Consider the following 6764-nt stretch of genomic DNA (forward strand, 5'->3'; position numbering starts at 1 on the left):
CTTTATTTACAGGACACTGCAAGATATAAAATTCCACACAGAAATAAGAAACCCATTGAGAGACGCTTTGTACAGTATGTACAGTTTGGAACTGTTCAAGAATAGTTTTGTTGTAAAAAGTGCTACAATAACCACATTTAAAAAGAATTCTTAGTAGAGAACAGTAAGACAAGCTTACACCAAACAGTGCACAACAAACAACTTTATGCTCCAGCTGTACAATCTAGAAGTTAAAGGTCCCAGGAGTACCATCCTGCACTTGGAATGCATAGCCTTCAGAGGTAGTTTCTGGCACAATATTTTAATCTTCCTCTTCCTCTACAGAGAAATACTTCTCAATCAAGTTTAATGAAACTTTGTATGCAGACTCATTTTCATGGTTTTGTAGAGCTTCAATTCTGTCCAAACCTCTACATTCTTCAATCATTATACTAAGTTTCTCAGTTTCACCTAGTTTCTCAGCAGCCTAAAAGATATTTGAAATGGCATCCAGAATAACCAGAATAATTTTGGTATCTTTCTCACTTAAGAGGTTCATTAGTGGTTCTATTATGCCACAATGAACAAGGTATACAATCTGTTCAACTGTTCAAACACTTGTATAGTTGGTCACAGCCCATACAGCTTCCTTTTGTGTCTTAAAGTCAGCCTTAGAGAGAACGCCAGTGAGGAATGGGACTAATCCATGATTTACAACTTGCCATATCTGGTCCAGGCGGCTAGTTGTGATGTTGACATGGCCCATGTAGCTTCGTTCTGAGTATTAGTTTTGAAGTTCGTTAGCAGGCTGGGAAAGATGGCAAGTGCTCCCGCATCTATGACAACCTGAGTCTGTTCATCTGTCCCAGTGACAATATTTCCTATGGTTCTTAGCACAGGAGTCACAATTGGCAATTCAGTAACTCCCAGGAGCTTCACAAGTTGGGGCACAACTCCTGTTTTCACAACCTTTTCAATCTGTTCATTGGGACCATCAGTAAGTTAGGAAATGGGCCAGCAGCTATCTGCTAATACTTCTGGATCATCGTGATGCAGGAGGCGAACTAAAGTAGGAAGAATTTGCTCAACAGCATCTAAGGGGGGGGTGGGGTGGGTGGGTGCAGGATTCTTATTTGCGACAAAGGTTTGAAAGCATCAAGGTAAGATTATGTAAGGAACCACATGCTAAAGATGATATATCAGGAACTGCAAGAAGAGCCAACAGTGGGTCCACTGCACCATACTTGATAACCAAGTCTCGGAAAACTGAACCATCACCTGCAATGTTTCCTAGAGCCCACATGGTTTGTTCACTGATGTGAGCATGGGGTGATGCCAAAAGAGAAATGAATGCTAGGATAGCGCCTCCGTCTAATACAGCCTTGGTCTGTTATGATGTTCCAGAAGCAATGTTAGTGAGGGCCCAAGCAGATTCAGATTGAATAGGACTACAATCAGTTCTGTCCAAGAAGGACACAAATTTTGGAATCAAACCAGCCCGGATTATGTTGTTTATGGGTGGCTGTTTTTCCCTAGAAAGCAGTTTCCTAGCAGCTTGAGTAGCTTGGAGTTGACTTTCCAAATTGGCGCTGTTTATGCCTTTGACAATGTCCTCAACAGACCAATTTATAGTGCCCTGGTTGTTGCAGTTTTCCTGCAGTGGAGAAGTAGCATCATCAGGAAATGAGCTTACATTTCTGCTTTTCAGCATCTGGTCATCCTTCTTAGCTTTCCTCAGCTCCACATCAACTTCTATTTGGCGCCGCCTCATTTCTGTACCGTCTTTCCCCTTGTTCTTGAATCTGTGGAGGTGGGCAGCTGGTGAATTAGCATTCTTGTTGGCGGACGTGGTTGACACAAAGGGAGAAAGCTACACAGCCGGCTCAGGCTTTCACAGGAGACGGCGAGGGGGTGCACAGGCTGCGGCTTGCCTACTCTGAAAACGTCCACCACGAATAGGCCCAAAGACAGTGTCTGATTTATCTCATTTTTCTATCAAGATTACTGCTATCGTTTTTTAAATTTAGATATAATTGGCAAATAACATTAGGTAAGTTTAAGATGTAAAACCTCTTAATTTGATACATTTATATGTTGCAATATGATTACCACTATAGCATCATTATAGATATTTTGTGTGTGTGTGTGTGTGTGTGGTGAGAACATTTAAGATCTAGTCTCTTAGTAATTTTAGAATATACTATTGTGTTGATTATAATCATTATGCTATGCATTAGAACTCCATAATTTATTAATCATTTAATTTTAAGTTTGTACCCTTGAACAAACAACAATTTTCCAGTTCCCCCACCTCCCAGCCCCTGGTGGCCACCATTTTACGTTGTTTCTATGATTTCAGCTTTTTGAGATTTCAGATATAAGTGATATCATATAGTATTTTTCTTTGTCTGTTTTATCTCGCTTAGCATAATGACCTCATGGTTTATCTATGCTGTCAAGTGAGAAATTTCTTGGAAATATCCATGCACCATATATATACATATATGGTGGTTTTTATTTAAAAAAGGCTGTGTTGCCCCCAGATCTTTTAGGGAAGACAGACCGTTCCAAGCACATGCTTTGGAAAACATCTTCCAAGAAGTTCTGCTTCGCTCTGGCCCCCGGGGTGACACATAGCTCCTGTTGGGAAGCAAGAGGCAGTGAACGTGTTGTTACTCTGCAAAACTAACAGTGTGTTAAAGAGGCTATGGAGGAGGCTCTTGCCCAGGGTCACAGAGTTTGTTAGCAGCCTGCTTGTACTTCAGCCCCCGCTGCCCAGTGACCCTTGCTGTGAGCAAAAGGAAACAGCAGGGGGACTGGACTGCATCAAAATGAAGGACTTCCGCTTAACAAGTCAAGGGAGTGAGAAAGCAGAATGGAGGGGAAATTTTTGCAAATTACGTGTCTGCTAAGGAGTTAATAGCCAAAAAATATAAAGCACTTCTACAACTCAATGACAACAAGAGCAGACTCTAAGAAGTAGGCAACACGCTCGGATAGGATTTTTTTTCCAAAGAATACACACCCATCAGTAAAAATCAGTAACAAGGAGACACCACTTTATACCCATTAGGATGCGACTATGTTTAAAACAAAGACCAAAAAACGGAGAATAGCGAGTGTTGGCAGGGACGTAGACAACCTGGACCCCCTGCACCTTGCTGTTGGGGGTGTAATATGCTCCCCTGCTGAGGAAAAGCATATGCTGTTCCCCCCAAAAAAATTAACACAGAGAATCACAGCGTGTGGCACACATACGTGTTACATCACCACAACCGGACTCTGAAACAGGCTGCGACGTGAATGACTCTTAGGGACACTATGTGAGTGACATACGCAAGACCACGAAGGGCAGCGACGGCCCCACTCCCCTCCCACCGGGACTGGTGCCACCGCCCTCATCCGTGATGGGAAGTCTGGGCTCCCTGAAAAGTCAACGTCGCCAAACTCGCTCTCCAACGTCTGACGCCAAAGCAACGGCTCAGCTGTCTGATTCTCCGAACCACGTTCTACGCAAAATCAAAGCCACAGATAAGTGTGGCTTTGAGCAGGTTTATCCGAGACACGGTCACGGAAACCTGCACACTGGAGGCAGGATGTGAACACAAACACTCCCCATTCACGGTCCCTGCTTAACCCTGACCTCACCCTGGGGCTGTTTCCTGGCTCGCTGGTCTGGCCCCTCCTGGTTAAAACTCCCAATGTCATTTGCTCCCAACAGGCCTCGCAGGCTGGAGGTGACAGGCAGAGAGCAGAGCGAGCTCCAGTCCAGAGGACTTGGCGTGGGCCGCCCGCCTCGCGACTTGTGTCTCCTCTCGCTTCCCGCCCCTGTCCCCGAGGCGCTCCACACTTTCCACTCACGACAGGGGACGCCCCGCTCCCCTGCGCTTCTCGGCCAGCCTGGGCCTCTTCTCCCCGGCCTGTGACGCGTGGGCCACTCGACCTTCAGGAAGCTTCTTGGGAGGGAGGCTGCCGGAGGCGGCAGAGACGCCGCAGGGAAAGCTCACGCCCTGTGTCCCTGCTTCTATCTCGATGTCACATAAACCCACCTGTCATACAGAGTCTCCCTTCCGCCAGAGTGACCAGGGTCTCGTGTCCCTGACTTATGACCTCCCCACGACATACGCACCTGTGCCCACGTTCGTGTCCCGCAAAGCACATTCGTCGCACAGAGCGGAGTCGCCCCCTTTTCTGTAAAGCGCAGGATGGTAAATACTCTGGGCCCCTAAGGGCCTCGGGGCTTTGTCGCCGAGGGGCTTGGCTTTGCTGCGTGTGGAGGCGGCCACAGGTGACCTGCACACAAGTGGGCCTGGCCGTGTTCTGACAAGCTCGACTCGCGGACACTGGGATTTGAAGAAATAGCATGCTTTTGATGTTTTTCAACTATTTAAAAACAAACATCAATTTCAGCTCGCACGCTGTATCGGGCTTGGCCACAGGCCGTATCCATCCACTCCCAGGACGAGAACAGTTTTCGTCCAGGATCCCCTTCTCTCTGTCCTTCCGGTCACCCTGGGCTTCCCCCCACGTCCTGCCAGAGCCGCAGAGGCGGTGCCGCATGCCCTGCCCCGGTCTGCGAGGCGCCTTCGGCCTCCGGGCAGCAGCTCTGCTCAGGCTCCCCGTCTGCGAACCTCCACTGGACGCCCCACTTCCATCCCCGGCTCGGCCCAGGGCCGGACCCTGTCGTTACCCACCTAAGCACTTGCCAGGTCACCTTCCTCGCGCCTCCTGCAGACGCTGCCCCCGGCTCGCCCGCCGCCGCACAGAGCAGGACGGGAGGCGGCCTGTCCTCCTTCGAGTCGGCTCCCCACAGCAGCCATGGGTGCTTGGCCAGCGCCCCCCCCACCACCGGGCTGTCGGGAAGGTAGCTCTGAAGCCACACTGCACTGCCACGGCCCCCACGGCACACGCACTAACGAAACGCAACCGAGAAAGAAGACTAGACCCAACGAGAAGTCATTTAGCGTCTCTGACGTCACTGCCAATGCAGACGGGGGCTCAGGAGAGGAGTGTCACCGGGCAAGTGGCTCTGCCTGGGTAGGAGATGGGCTGAGCAAGAGGGACATCGTGGCTGAAACTTGCCGCCGCCTGGCCGGCAGCCCACAAGGCCTGCAGCTCGGGCCCTCGCAGGAGACCCTCGCTGAGGGCAGCCTGACGCCTGAGGCAGTGGCATTCACTCCCTTCCACACCTCAGCTCCTAAAGCCCCTGGAGGTCCTTCGGACAAAAACGGCTTGTTACACTGACAAGCGGCTCTGGGAGGCAGGGGGAGGGCGGGCTGATCCGGTTGCCAGGAGAACCAGAGATGAAACGCCCCCCCCCCACCCCACACACACACCTGAGCCCCGGGAGAGAAGGGGGTGGGGCCGGCTCAGTCCCCAGGGGCCAGTGACATGACTTGTCCCATCGATGGATCGAATGAAGCCCCAGGTCACTTCTGGGTGACTGGGCCAGGCCCACCCAATGGGGCCAGAACGTCCTTTGTTTGGGACCCTGCCCTGGCCATCTCTCCATCTGCATGTCGCTTCCTACCCGTTAACATCTTTGTAGTGAGCTGGTCATCTAGGGGGTGACCTGGTTTTCTGGGACCCGAGAGCCACCTAGCAAACTGCCTGCCCCCAAGAAGTGGGTCGCTGGGACCTCTGACTTGGTGGATCAGGAGCACGGTGACAACCTGCACTGCCATTGGCAGCTGACGGTGAGGAGGAGGCAGTCATGAAGAGCTGAGCCCTGGAGCGTGGGGCCTGACCCCGCCTCAGGGCAGAGTCAGGACGTCCTTGACACCAGCGTGAAGGTCAGACACCAGCTCCCATTCAGGGCCTGCTCGGTGGCATCATGGAAAAGCTCCCTACATGCTGAACGTGGCACAGAAACCTCACCGCGGATGCCCAGCCAGGCACCGAGGACGATGCTTCTGGTCAGGAGGGGAAGACAAGGGTGCGGGGACCAGGACGCCGCTTAGCTTGCGGCTGTCCCTCCACGTGTGTCTGCTCACAAGCTCCTCCAGCACATCCCCTGAGTGTCGCCGGACCCCATGGGCCGGGCCTCTGTTGGGCCCGCAGGCCAGGTCTGCTTGAGCCCAGCGAACCTGTGAGCCTAGCCATTCCCCTGTGGCAATGGCTGCTGAGTGTTCAAACTTTGCGTCTCAGCGGGACAGGGACCAGACTGTGCCTACTGGTCCAACAAAGGCTTTGGGAAAACAGCAGCTAACGTCTCGTTTAGGGACAGTCTGGGCAAGAAAGAACGGAAATGCAAGACCACCCCCTAGGCGTCTACTCCTTGAGACCTCACGAAGAGACTGGAAACCACAGGAACTCACCCAAACTTCTCCATCTTCAGTCACCATAACCTGACCCTTAGCAGGGATCAGAAGGACCGCTAAGTCCCCCAGACCCCGTCTGTTCAATCAATATACCTCTTTTTTTTTTTTTCACTCCAAACTCTTGCCATTTTGAGTTTTGGCCTTTTGAAGCGCTGAGCACGCAAACCAGAGTTCAGCATCCAGAGTGATGAGGAAACTGATGTGCAAATAGGTGACGTGCTCAAGGTGTCCCCTCCTTTTCATTATAAGGCTAAGAAAATCACAAGTCAGCGAATAAGCAAACTCTGGACGCCGACAGGACCACAGATGCGGCGGCCACTGCTGACGCTGAAGACCTTGCTACAGGATGCGGAGAGACGCGGAACAACACGGAAGAGCGTCAGAAAAAGTCATGGCTTGTGGGAACCGCGACACTCGCTAAATCCAACGCCCAGTTCCCATCGCCAACGAAGCCAGTGAGATGTC

The 6764-nt window shown here is 51.2% G+C and overlaps 1 pseudogene; it reads right to left on the reverse strand.

Annotated features, from left to right (window-relative positions):
• Window positions 1–208: 208 nt before the first annotated feature.
• Window positions 209–4799, reverse strand: LOC105304711 (annotated as a pseudogene).
• Between the last annotated feature and the right edge of the window lie 1965 nt (window positions 4800–6764).

This window comes from Pteropus vampyrus, unplaced genomic scaffold (genome assembly GCF_000151845.1).
Source record: "Pteropus vampyrus isolate Shadow unplaced genomic scaffold, Pvam_2.0 Scaffold350, whole genome shotgun sequence".
In the NCBI taxonomy this organism is placed as follows: domain Eukaryota; kingdom Metazoa; phylum Chordata; class Mammalia; order Chiroptera; family Pteropodidae; genus Pteropus; species Pteropus vampyrus.